At 44.5% G+C, this 14,499-nt stretch overlaps 1 protein-coding gene across 2 annotated transcripts in view; it reads left to right on the top strand.

Moving 5' to 3' along the window:
- Window positions 1-14,499, top strand: part of SLC1A2 (solute carrier family 1 member 2) — a 104,773-nt gene that overhangs the window by 31,634 nt on the left and 58,640 nt on the right. The window lies entirely within an intron of this gene.

Below are 14,499 nucleotides of genomic sequence, written 5' to 3'. Positions count from 1 at the left end.
GTCAATCAATGGTCCCTGTTTATTATCAGTACTCCTGATCTGTTCTCAAGTGTAAGATTAGCTACTGGACTTCGTTCTTCAAATGCAGGACCAAAGCCTCAGCTCTGGTAGACTTTAGAAAGCCTGTCCTTGACTGTCTCAGGGGGCAGGGATGTGGCCAGACCCCACCTGGAGGGTTGTGTCTGGCCTAGGAGGTACATTGTAAGTGAATGTAAGTGGTTTGAAGTGCTGCAACCAGGGTGGTCAGGAACTTGAGGAAGAGAAAATTGTGGGAAAGCTGGTGGGTAGGGAAGGAATTAGGCTTCAGGTATTACAAGTGTGTCATGATTGAGAACATGCCCCGTACATAGGTAGAGCTGGGTTCCTATCCCAGTTCAGTCACTCACCAGCTGCCCGGCTTTGGGCAAATGACCTCCCCTCTCTGATCTCCAGTTTTTTTGTCTATGAAAAGGAATAATAATAGTGTCTATGTCGTGAAAGTGTTTGGAGTGGTCAGTGAGATAATGCATGTGAAATGTCTAGTATGTTGCCTGGTGCTATTCCATGGGGTAGAAAAATAACCAATGAGTAGAAGCCACAGGGAAAATTTAGTCTCATCATAAAGGAGGAGCTTTGTAATAGTGAAAGCTGTCCAGTGGCAAGACAGTGAGATGTGTGAAATCATAAGCTCCCCTTCATCACACCAGTTCAGATTTTGACTGGACATCAGCCTGTGGATCAACAACAGCAAAGCCACCTGAATGCTTTCTAAAAAGTCCACAGGTCTAGGACTCAACCAATGTGCTGAACTGGGATAGTCAGGGATGGGGCTTAGAGAGCTGTGTTTTCTTAAAAAAAAAAAAAAAAAAAAAAAAAAGCACCCAGGAGCATTGATGGTCCAGGACAGGTGACAAGATGATGGGTTCCCTGAGCTCACATTGCCTTTTTTATCCACTAAGGTCATACTCCTCTCTCTGCTTTCTTTCTCTGGGAGCTAGACTCGCATGTCCCATAAGTTGCCAGGGCCTGGGCATAGATGGAAATATTTTTGTGTCCATCACTCTGCAGACATCCCTAGAGAGGATGTAGCCAAAGGACCCTAGACTCAAAGGCAGAGTACAACACAGGATTTTATTTTGCTGCAAGACCAGCTGGTTCAAGCCCCAGCTCAGCTGCTTCTGAACTTGGGCGAGCTTCAGAATCTCCATGTCTGAGATGGAATAACTCCTTCCCAGTAGGGGACATCATAAAGAAATCAGTTAATAGATGTGAAAATATTTTGTAAACTATGCAATTGTTAAGTTGTGACTATTTTTAATTTATTTATTTTGGCTGCATGGGTCTTCATTGCTGCTGCTGGGCTTTCCTTAGCTGTGGCGAGCCGAGGGCTACCCTCTAGTTGTGGCTTTGGGGCTCTAGAGTGAAGCTCAATAGTTGTGGCTGCATGAACTTAGTTGCTCTGTGACATGTGGGATCCTCCTGGACCAGGGATCAAACCTATGTCCCCGGCCTTGGCAGGCAGATTCTTAACCGCTAGACCACCAGGGAAGGCCTTACTAAGTTACTATTAACTTATGTGTTTATAAGTTCAATGGATAAAATGTTGGTTATTGTTTATAATTCAAAATAAGAATGAAAAGAGAAGAGCCTACAAGGAACATTCTTTGGGAAGTTAAACTGTGTGAGAGTACTTTGCAGTTATGGGCATGGGAACGCAGAGACAGATAAAACCCAGGAATTTCTTTCTTGGGGCCCATGAGATCACTCTCGGGCTAACCTGAGCTACCCAGAAACCCCACCAATTTTGTCTCATCTGAAGAAGACCTTTGCTGCTGTTGCTGCTGTTCAGCCACTCAGTTGGGTCTGACTCATTGTGGCCCCGTGAACTGTAACCCACCAGGCTCCTCTGTCCATGGGATTCTCCAGGCAAGAATACTGGAGAGGGTTGCCATTTCCTTCTCTAGAGGATCTTCTTAAAGTGTTTTTTCAAGTCTAAGGTGCACACAAAAAAGCACATAGACTTTAAATCACCAGCTTAATTAATTTTCGTAAATTGAACACACATGTGAAACTAGCCTCCGAATAAAAAAGGAAAGTAGAAAAAGAATATCGGTAGCCTTAAGAAACCCTGCTGAGGCCATAGAATTTGAACGCAGTGACTTCAGAACTGACTGGTGCAAAACTCACATCCAGTGTTCTGGCCTCCCCTCCGTTTATTTGGCTTCTGGATGTGGTTTTGGTCAGGACCTGTGTCTGGGGATTTTCCCCCAGCAAGTCCTGTTCTCTGGGAGAGATCTGAGAAGATCCTTCACACCGAGGTGTCGGTGAATGCCTTTCCTTCGATTTCTGGCTTTCATCTGGTCTCCTGCAGGGATATAAAGGGGCAGGTCTCTCTTGAGGAGGATTTTCAAGGTCTCTGGGAGCCAGGACTAGGTGATTTTGAAGAGCAATGAAAAACCTTAAAGAAATCCTAAAGCGTCACCCCTCTGGCCTTTCGATTCCCTGCCCTGGTCATTTACATGGTCATGATGGTGACTTGCCTTCTTGCTTATTCCTGACACCACGTTTCAAGATTGGCTGCTTGGAGAGAAAAGGTGAACAGACAGACCCCTCTGTTCACAGAAGACTGCATTGAAGAAAAGCAATGGTGAGGTGTGACCACAACGGCCAGAAAGCCTTGGCTACTGGACGCCCTGCCCAGTTTCTCCTGGTGCCTGAAGGCCGTGCAGCTCATTAAGCTACTTAGTCAACATATCAGCCGCTCCCATGTCTGGGGGACTGATTGGGAAGGCCCAGTTTGGGGAGCTTCTGGGGCCAAAGGAGGAACTTCCCAGGCCTCTGGGCCAAATCCAGAGCTCTGTTAATCAAGGGAGTGCCTTGAAATCAGTCCCATTGGGAAAGGAATAAATGTCCAGGCTCTTTGGTTGAAGGATCACATTTTTGAGAATCGAGATTTAGGGATGTTTATCTTGGCAATGGAGTCCTGAGAAATGGAATATTTCCTGCCATATCAGTAAACAAGGATGTCATAGTCACCAGCAATTGCAGCCACCACTAATGGTGAGGTGGTGAACCCTAAGGAAACTCAGGAAAGAAAGAATACCTCCTACCTAGCAGCCATCAGTGGAGAAGGAAATGGCAACCCACTCCAGTATTCTTGCCTGGAGAATCCCAGAGATGAAGAAGCCTGGTGGGCTGCCATCTATGGGGTCACACAGAGTCGGACACTACTGAAGCGACTTAGCATGCATGTATGCACGCGTGCATTGGAGAAGGAAATGGCAACCCACTCCAGCATTCTTGCCTGGAGAATCCCAGGGACAGAGGAGCCTGGTGGGCTGCCGTCAGTGGGGTCGCACAGAGTCGGACACGACTGGCACGACTTAGCAGCAGCAACAGCAGCAGCAGCCATCAGACCGCAGCCACTCCCTACTGTAAGCCCTGGAAAAACTCAGGATGTGAAAAATGCCAGAATCCAGCCCCAGCTAGCTGAGGGGCATGTCAAAGGAATGATTTCAGTGAGCCGAGACTCTTGCATCTTCCCAAACATAGAAAAGCTCTTGTTTAGTTGCTAAGTTGTGTTGGACCCTTCGTGATCTCGTGGACCACAGCGCACCAGGTTCCTCTGTCCTCCAGTAACTCGCAGAGTTGGCTTAAATTCATATTCATTGAGTCAGTGATGCTATCTAACCATCTCATCCTCTGTTGTCCCCTTCTCCTCCTGCCCTCAATCTTTCCCAGCATCAGGGTCTTTTCCAATGAGTCAGCTCTTTGCATCAGATGGCCAAAGTATTGGAGCTTTAGCCTCAGTATCAGTCCTTCCAAAGGATAGTCAGTCCTTCCAATGAATATTCCAATGATTTCCTTTAGGATTGACTGGTTTGATCTCCTTGCTGTCCAAGGGACTCTCAAGAGTCTTTTCCAGCACCGCAGTTCAAAAGCATCAATTTGAAAAATGCTAAATTTCTTAATTTGGGATATCTGGCTTCCTTTACTTAATACTAATCTTTTGATGTTCAGACTACCTGCCTTTTCTTGCAAAACTTCTGTATAAGCTGGCTCTTCCCCTCATCTTCTCAGCAGTTCTCTCAGAGTTACTTGAGGTGCTGTCTCCCAGCCTTAAGTTCTAAAAATTCCCACCAAATAAAACATAACTCTCAACTTTGAGCTTCTGAATATTTTTTGAGTCCACAGTCCTAATGTATCTTCCCATGTCCTCATCAGTTTTCCCTGAAGGCCTCATTAGCTGAGGTTCATAGCTCCACATTCCCCAAGAATGCTGGGAGCAGTGAGGCCACCACGCTTGGGCAGGGCAATTGGATCAAAACCACCAGCAAGGAAGGGCCAGCCCTTGAGTGGTGCTGACCTGCCCTTCCTACCTCCCACTGGTTTTTCTAATGTGAGTATTTGTACTTCTGTCCTCTTTTCCCTCCTCCTCACAGATTTCTTAGTCTTTTAGAACACTACCATCTAGAATGGAGTATCACACAGAACCTGTGACTAGAACATGTTTTTTTTATCTAATCACCCATTCATTCATTCATTTCTAAACATACAATGATTAAGTGTCTACTATATGCCAGGAACCACACTGAGTGTGGGAAAGACAGAATCAAGTAAGTCAAGATCTTGCCTTAATCCTAGTCTAGTGGGGGAAAAGACAAGTAAATTGTGATAAGTACCTTGAGAGAGCTAAGCGGCAGGAAGAATATCCAAAAAGAAAACTTGGGAATCAACAAAGACTTCCCAAGGGAAGTCCTAGCAGAATTGAATTTTGAAGAGGAAATAAAGATGAGTCTACAAAGGCTGGGTCAGAGGGTGTGGGAAAGAGGACACTTTAGCAGAAGAGGCAGTTTGCCTCAAGGCAAACTAACTGGGGCCAGGTTCCCTGTGGCTCACACCTGGAGCCCATGCCCCATGAATTGCCTCCTTTTATTGGACTAATATGAAGTTTTCAAATTTATTTTCATGTTGTTCAGTGAACCAGAGCCAGAGGGAGTGGCGTTTACTTCAGAATCGACATGCCTCTGGGGATTGGGCTGGCCAGTGTGGTCACTGTGTTCCTAGGCCACGGCTCAATCTTTATTTTTAGAAGGAGTTCCCAGTTTGGGAAGATCAAACACCTCCACCCCAGTCCGTCACTTGGGCCTGGAGATTCACTGTTCCGTGGTGTCTTATTTCTGTTTTGGGTGATGAACCTTTCTGGAGATGGGTGATTCCATTGGGTCAAGGCTGACTCAAGTCTCTACCCTGGGGAGGACCTTACAAAAGTCCAGAGGTTTTATACTTAAGGATGTTCTCCTGATGCTCTTCCAGAGGTGATCCAGGCCAGTTCACAGGGTGGAGCTTACAGCCCTGGGAACTTCCCAGGCTCCCACCCACTTGGGCCTCCTTCTGGTACTTTCTTTTTGTAAAAAGCACAAATACCATTTGTTGCTATAGAGACATACTAAAACTCACTGGTAGCTAAGCTATCTGAGTGGTCATTTTGTACCATTTTAGGCATTTAAGACAAGGAAAGGAAGCTTGATAGAATGTTGATTTTGCGTTAAATACTGTTGGTGCTTTCATAAGTACCGTCTATTTTCTTCAGCTCCAAAATCACAGTGGACGGTGACTGCTGCCATGAAATTGAAAGACGCTTGCTCCTTGCAAGAAAAGCTATGACAAACTCGGACAGTATATTAAAAAGCAGAGACATCACTTTGCCGACAAAGGTCCATATAGTCAAAGCTATGGTTTTTTCAGTAGTCATGTACAGATGTGAGAGTTGGATCATAAAGAAGGTTGAACGCCAAAGAATTGATGCTTTCAAACTGTGGTGTTGGAGAAGATTCTTGAGAGTCCCTTGGACAGCAAGGAGATCAAACCAGTCAATCCTAAAGGAAATAAACCCTGAATACTCACTGGAAGGACTAGTGCTGAACCTGAAGCTCCAATACTTTAGCCACCTGATGCGAAGAGCTGGCTCATTGGAAAAGACCCTGATGCTGGGAAAGATTTAAGGCAGGAGAAGAAGGGGACAACAGAGGATAAGATGGTTGGATGGCATTACCAATTCAATGGACGTGAGTTTGAGCAAGCTCCGGGAGATAGTGAAGGAGAGGGAAGCCTGGTGTGCTGCAGTCCATGGGGTCTCAAAGAGTTAGACAGGACTTAGTGACTGACCAACAATAAAACATCTTACTGAAGGTTCTATAATGACCAGTGAGTTGAACATTATCATCCTAGAGATGAAATGAATGCCTTGTCCCAGCCATAACTGGAAAGGGTAGATTTTAACCAAGAATCCGATGACCATGTAATTATGTAGTTGCATTCTGCCAGGGTCCCTTCTGTCAGCTGCTAATCAGAGCTAGTGTTTTTGACTTTTGGTTCTCAGCAGAATGAGTGTCATTTTATTTATTCCTTCATGGTTTTTTCTCCTAGTACTTTTTTTTTTAATTAAAAAAATTTTAATTTATTTTCTTATTGGAAGATAAGTGCTCTACAGTGTTGTGTTGGTTTCTGCCATACAACTAAGTTAGCCAGCTGCAGTTACACATATATCCCCTCTCTCTTGAGCCTCTCTGCCACCCCACCACCTACCCATCCTGGCCCTCTAGGTCATCACAGAGCACCAAGCTGAATTCCCTGTTCTATACAGCTGCTTCCCATTATATATTTTACATATGGTAGTGTGTGTGTATGTATGTGTGTGTGTGTGTATAAATTTATGTGTGTGTGCTTAGTCGCTCAGTCGTGTCCGACTCTGTGCAACCCCATGGACTGCAGCCCACCAGGCTCCTCTGTCCATGGGGATTCTCCAGGCAGCAATACTGGAGTGGGCTGCCTCTGCTATTCTCTCAGTTCATCCCACTCTCCCCTTCCCCTCCCTGTGTCCACAGTCCAGTGTCTATGTCTGCGTCTCTATTCCTGCCTTGCAAATAGGTTCATCTGGACCATTTTTTCTAGATTCTATATGTATGCATTAATACACAATATTTGTTTTTCTCCTTCTGACTTACTTCATTCTGTATAACAGTCTCTAGGTTCATCCAGGCCACTATAACTGACTCAAATTAGTTCCTTTTTCTGGCTGAGTAATATTCCATTGTATATATATCTCCTACTACTTCTGTGTGAGAACACCTGAAGTCCCAACTGACTCTATTTGCCATTTATGTCATTAGCCAGTTTGGGCCCCTTGGCCTGGAAAGTGATTTTTAAAAATTCATTTTTTTTAATCTTGATTGGCTGTGAATGAGATAGGTGACCTTTCAGTGATTCGATGGTGAATTTGGCAATTGGCTGGACAAATGCCAGTTCACCTGTTGGACTATATTCCCAGGACATTGATCTGCCCCTTTGAGAAGTCTAGACTAAGAATTGGTCAGACATGAGGGGGTATTAAGATGATTCCTGTGTCTGAATTATACACTGAATTTGACCCCAAACTCAGTGTTAGTAGCTCTAGAAAAACATGCTTATGTGGCAGAGATAGGAAAGGAGAAAACTGAGGTAAAGACATTAAGCAATGGTTGTTGTTAACACTGGTTTGTCTCTTATCTGTAAGTCACCCATAAGGTCTAAGCTCATTCAGTCCTGAATAGAATAGAATGGAGGCTGCCTCTCTAGAACTGAAGGCTATTAATTACCACCTTGTACCCCAGAAGAATGAGAGAATCACAGAATTTTAGAGCGATAGAGAATTTCTGATACAGCCCTCTTACTTTACAAAGTAAGAGCCTGGGACCTAAAATATAAAAAATCTGCCAAAATTGATACCTAAACCCCACTGGTATTTCATTTCAAGAGTGTGTTTTTATCATTTCGTAGTGCTTTACTCTTCTGTCTGCTGATTATGAACAAGTAAATTTACATCCATCCGATACTGTTTCTGACACAAGCCAGTTAGTAGCACCCTGGAGTTAGAACCCAGACCTCCTGACTTCCCATCTCATGTTGCCTAGTAGGTCCAATCCCATCATGATTTGGGATAATTGTAAACTGTGCTCCTGAGCCAGACCCTCCGATAGTCAAGAAGCTTAAGATGTATCATTTGTGAAGTCTGGTGTTCACTGGCAGGCAGGGCTTTTCCAGCAAGTATGTGATCTAGGAAATGGACACAGTGAACAGAAAGGGACTGAAGGAGATTTAGAGGCTGTGAACCTCTAGGTTTCATTTATTCTCAGGATCAATGAGGACACAGCATCTGTCAGAGAGATTCTGACTTCTTGGTTAGTGAGCATCCTTGACATGGTTAAACCCAGTCTTACAGGATCTAGAATGGGTGGAGGGAGTGGTTGTTGGAAATTCCCAACTGTTTTAGAGTTCCTGTCCCTTTCCCTATGGGGTGGTGTTCTTTAAGGAGCCAGGGAATTCCCAGATGTGGGACAATCACAACTGTAACCACAGTTTTGTGGTGTTCAGAGCTGACAGCACTGGTATTTCCGGCATTCTTCTCCAAAGACCTTGGCCACCTTGGGGGAAAGCCCCCTCAACAAACACTGTTTCTGTTCTTGAGGGTCTAACCTAGTGTCTCCCATTAGGGCAGTTTCTGGACCCTGTCTTTTCTGCGCCTCTGAGGTCTTTGATTTGGGCCCCAGAGGGTGGGAGGGGTGGTGTTCATGACAGATCTCACATCTTCCAGATAAAAACACACCAGTTGCTTTTAGGTTCCCTGGAGAACATTCTGTTGTCACCTCATTGAACCAGCGTAGGAGGAAAAAGAGAATTCAGTGCCAGTTAAGTTGACACAGAAGCATGCAGGCAGGAAATCTGTATCCAACACCACATCTAATGAGCCTATCATTAGAGGCTCTTGGCAGAGTGAGGGAAAACAAACGCAAATGAAAAACAGGTTCTGAGAACTGTTTAACACTTAGTACCAGCCCCATTACACGCTCCCTTTGAATTCACAGAGGCTGTTCTGCACATTAAGCTGAGCTTGCCTTTGAAACAGAACTCACGTGGATTTGCATGAGAAAGAACAGGCCAGCAACTGACTGCAAAATTAACAGCTGTTAAAATAGTTCAGAGGAGGAGCTAAGGCAGAAAGAAGTTATAGGCTCATTGTTCAAGTCTGGATTATCCAAGAAGCTCTTCCATCACATGGCCTTACTTTGTTGGCCAGTGGAGAGAGATCTGGTGGAACTGGCTTATGGAACATTCCAGTTAAGGAATTGCATTGCTAAATCTTCCATCCAGAAGGTACTCAAGTAGAAATAGAGGTGATTAACACTTTGGGGAGAGCATCAGGCTTGATGGATTTGGTAGAACCAAGCCATCACACTTGGGCTTTCATAGTCCTTATTGCTTGGTTCCCTCTGCATAGCCACAAGTTGTAGGCATGGAGTGTTAATATAAGGATAAGTGTGTGCACTTGTATTAACTTATTGTGTTTATCCAACAGACTTACCCTGATCAGGCCTTGCCCTTCCTGTTCATTGCCAGGGTAGCAAATCTGCAGGCTGCTGTGACCTCAACCTTCCTCCTATGTCCAACTCATGTTTCTCTGGAATTCGTTTCTCTTGAAGCTGGGACAGTCATTGAAATCTACCATATTCACGATGATAATGAGATGTAGCATTACCGCCTTGACTTTTGTTTGAATCTGTGTCTGTGCTAAAAACCAACATGTGGACACCAGAATTGGCATCTGGTGGGAGCATCAGGCGCTAGTTTGGACAAATACATTCCTAAATTGTGTATATTCCATTTATTTTGCTAAGCTCTGGACAAATTGCATTCTTAATTTAGGAGACGCCTCATTCCTCCAGGTTTCTGGTCAAATGCCCTTTATCACAGAAGCTCTCCTTTCCTGACCCGCTGATGCAAAACAGCTCTGTCTTCTTTCTGTGTGTCAGCCTCTTCCTAGCATATTAACTCCACTTGAAATATAGTTTTTCGTTTATTTGTTCTCCACTAAAATGTGCATCCTGCGGGAGCAAGGGCTTTGTCTCTTTTGTCTATTGTGTTATTGTAGCACCTGTAACAGCATGGGGCCTGTAACATATGCCCAATAGGAACTTGTGGAATAAATGCAGAATTGTGAGAGGGTTGCTCGGGGGTATGCTGCCAGCTACTGGAGAAGGACCTGGTTCCCAAGAGGAAGCACAGTGCCCTCTTGGGCACAGTTCCCAAGAGGAAGCACACTGCCCAGCAGTGTGTAGCTGCTTTCTGGTTCACAGTTTCTTTGAACAAACATTTATCAAGTGCTTGGGGCCAGGTGTTAAAGAACACAGTCCTGCTCTCAGGGTTTGAAGAGTGGTGGAGGATGTAGACATTTAAATTAAATCCATCCTTTAAGGTCCAGTTCTGGTATCAGTCCCTTCTGGGAACCTTTCTTTAACTTTCTTCTTCTTCCCCAAAGCCAGGTTAGGCACCATTCTCACCAGGTCCCATAGCATCCTGTACAGGATCTTATCATGGCCCGTATGTAAGGAGACAAGTACCAGACCCTGTGCGTTGTGTTCTGCATACGAGCTCCTTAAGGGCAAGGATTATACCTTACTCATTACTGACTGTCGTGTCTGACACACAGAGTCCTCAGTAAATACCAGGTATCCTTGTTATCCCTGTTACTAGGTGCATTCAGTAACTAGCATCCACATAACTGGGGATGTGTGTAAAGTCATATGAAAAATGGTATCTGTTTCAGGGATGTAATGTACACTGTGATAAATATAATAACACTGCTGTATATTATATATGAAAGTTGTTGAGAGTAAATCCTAAAGGTTCTCATCACAAGGAAAAATTTGTTTTCTATTTCTTTAATTTTGTACATATATGAGATGATGGATGTTTTCTAAACTTACTGTGATAATCATTTCACATTGTATATAAATCAAATCTTTATGCTGCTTACCTTAAACTTATACAGTGCTGTGTGTCATTTATATCTCAGTAAAACTAGAAGGAAAAAACCCTACAACCATATGAAGGAATAAGATGATTGCTGTTATTCAGCTGCTAAGTTGGGTCTTACTCTTTGCTACCCCATGGACTGGCATATGCCAGGCCTTCCTGTCCCTTACTGTCTCCGAGTTTGCCCAAGTTCATGTCCATTGAATCGGTGATGCTATCCAACCCTAAAGATGATTAGAAATGGTAAATACAAAATAAAAGCAGAGCAGTCTATCTCTTCTTCTGAGGATATATAAGGCTTAGAAGCAGTTCTATATTGTGCTATACAATGTTCTTTAATCTTATGTTCTATAATAGTCTCCATTTCAAGCTCTCTTTGTGTTCTTGGGGGGTGTAGGGATCACTTAGACTTGTCAAGGATTTTTACAAAGAGTTCTTGGCAGACTCCCTGCAGCCCCAGAGGCAAGCGGAGGCCCTGATGCACTTTAACGATGATTTTCTACACGCAGATGTTAGAAGCTCCTCCGAGCCTGGAGCACGTGTTTAATTCCAAGTGGGCAAGTCACAGGCATCCTCTCAATAAATACTTGTGGGTTCGTGAGATTTTGATGCTGCCACTTTGATGTGGCTGTTTTGATTCGGGGCTTCAGGGATGTTTTGCCATGGCTTAAAAGACAAATCATTAAACAAATAGCGATTTTGTGCGACTCAGAAGGGTGGCCAACAGGCATCCAACCACACTGCTTGATGGGGTGTGGACGTTAACCTAATATTTGTGTGTTTTTACTTGGACGTGGCTGTTTTGATGCCTGATGCTTTCATTACGTCGTGTGGATCTTGCCAGAATGTCTGGTTTAAATATTTGATAGTCTCACTGAAATACCAACCATGATTCTAACTTCAGTGGCAGGAGGGCTTCAAATGAAACAGAAGGCAGAGGATTACGCTCTCGAGGCGCTCATAGAGTATTTTGCCAAGGGCTGGCTAATGAATGCATTCACCATTTCAGAACATGTACGGCCACCATTATTATTGGCAATTTCCTGGTTTACAGCTTCAGATTATTGGCTAGAGAAGTGTTTAAAAATATAAAAAGATCCTAATGCAAGCATGGAAATATGGTCCATCCATGTTAAAAAGATCGTTTTGATCATTTTCCCTGCTGTGCTGTAAAAAGAACTTTTCTGTCTGTTTTATTTGGTGGTGGGAGGAAATGGTCTTTACTGCTTGCTGGTCAGACAGCCCTTCTCTACTTACAGCGAACTTCCTGCCCTGTTTTCTTTAGACTGCCTGAGTGATCGTTAACATACACACATGCCAGATAGTTGGGGGTGCCCGCAAACTAACTAGATGAGTAGAAAAGTAGGCCACTGTAGGAAGACTAAGTGAAAAGTGAAAAAAAGTGAAATCGCTCAGTCGTGTCTGACTCTTCGCGACCCCAGGGACTGCAGCCTACCAGGCTCCTCCGAAGGCAATGGCAACCCACTCTAGTGTTCCTGCGTGGAGAATCCCAGGGGTGGGGGAGCCTTGTGGGCTGCCATCTATGGGGTCGCACAGAGTCAGACATGACTGAAGCGACTTAGCAGCAGCAGCAGCTGCAAGAAGACGAAGACACTTTTCTTTTGACTAATGTTTTCATCTGAGTGTTCTACCAGACCTTGCTACATTATTCCTAATTTTAAAATATTTTAGAAGCAAGTACATTAAGCAGCTTGTTAAGAAAAAGTAAGTCATTGTATTGGGTCCCTGGTCTTGACTCTGAGAGTCCAGAAGCTAAGCTTGGTATCTTAAAAGAAACAAAGAGAAGTCGCTCAGTCGTGTCCAACTCTTTGCCACCCCATGGACTGTAGCCACCAGGCTCCTCCCTCCACAGGGTTTTCCAGGCAAGAGTACTGGAGTGGGTTGCTGTTTCCTTCTCCAAAGATTGTTTCCGCCCAGTTTTGACCTGGGGACTTTTCACATGTTAGGCAAACGTGATAACCACTACACTATGGAAACCGTATGGCTATATGTCCCTAATGGTGTCTTGAATGGTGGTGCAACTGCATGGGTCCCCTAAGTTAAATGTCACACTTGTCATGAATATTCCCTGGAGAAAGGAACCATGTGTACTGGCTGCCTGACATACATCATCATGTTTAATTTCCACACGGTAGGCCTCGAGCCTTTCTTTGCTTTTTCTTTTCTTTTTTAGAGACTATTTCTTTATTTATGGGTATATCAGGTGTTAGTTAACGGTACGAGGACTCTTCCTTGCAGCCACACAGGCTTCTCTCCAGTTGTGGTCTGCAGGCTCCAGAGTGCCTGGGCTCTGTAGTTTGCAGTACACAGGCTCTCTAGTTGAGACCCTGGGCTCAGTAGTTTCGGTATGTGGACTTGGTCACCTCACGGCACATGGGATCTTAATTCCCCAACCAGGGATCAAACCCATTCCCCCTGAGCTGGAAGGCAGATTATTAATCACTGGACCGCCAGGGAAGTCCCGAGCCCTTCTTTCTATAAACCACACAGCTAGCAAGTGGTAGAGTCATGATTTGAACCCAGGCTCTCTGATTCCAAAATCCACACTATTTCCAGTATAACCAGTGATTTCAAACCACTGGCCTGCAGGTTGGTGTTGACTCCAAAGGAATGTCTCTCCAGTCTGTGGTGGGAATATCTGGGTAAGGGTGACACCTGTTTATCTTGAAGAAACACATGTGTGCTAAGGTGAATCAGTCATGTCCAGCTCTTGGCGACCCTGTGGACCACAGGCCACCAGACTCCTCTGACCATGGGATTCTCCAGGCAAGAATACTGGAGTGGGTTGCCATGCCCTCCTCCAGGGGATCTTCCCAACCCAGGGATCGAACTGGCATCTCTTAGGGTCTACCTGCATCTCTTAGGGTCTACCTGCATCATCAGGCAGGTTCTTTACCACTAGCGCCACCTGGAAATAGTTGTTTATTCAGAGACTGTGACTTGTCTTTCAAGGTGTTAAAGATCGGGGTTTTTTTTTTGGGGGGGGGGTCACATGATGGTAGTTGTAAATGACAGCTAACAGAAATGTCCTAAAATGTCAAAGTAAAAAAAAAAATTGGCCTCCCTGTGTTGGTCCCCAAGCTTAAACTTGAAATCTTATTGGCCCAGGAAATGACATAGCTGGAAAAAAAAGACAATCTACTCATTGTCCTGGCAGAGTCTTGAATGGCTGACTTAGCAGAGCTTGGGTTCACGTGGCGTTTTTCTAGAAGAGGACTGAGATGCATCTGCAGTTGGAGGTGATCACAGGCTGCTTAAAGAGATGCTCCTTTGACACTGAGGAGCATGACTCTTGGGCAGCTCAGAGGAGTCCCGATAATGCAAGTGACCTTTTAAAAACCACAATGGAATAATTTTTTCTTTAACTAGAAAAATCACCTTTTCCAAAAGAGAGGTAGAACTTGGACTACCAGCATGTCTGAGTTTTCCATGCCCAGGATGGGGAAGACAAGCTCAGAGGCATTTAATTTAGCAGTGACTCAGGCTGTTACTTTCCTGACCTTAGATGATTAAGAAGTCATCTTTTTGTTCTTGATACAAGAATGAAAGGGCTCAGATTTTGGAGCCAGACATATCTGGGCAAATTACTCTCTGTGAAATGGGGTAGGGACACTCGCCTTGGAGAGTTACCGTGGGACTCTTGGGAGA

The sequence above is a fragment of the Ovis canadensis genome, chromosome 15 (assembly GCF_042477335.2).
Source record: "Ovis canadensis isolate MfBH-ARS-UI-01 breed Bighorn chromosome 15, ARS-UI_OviCan_v2, whole genome shotgun sequence".
NCBI lineage: Eukaryota > Metazoa > Chordata > Mammalia > Artiodactyla > Bovidae > Ovis > Ovis canadensis.
This window is presented reverse-complemented; position numbering and strand designations above follow the sequence as displayed.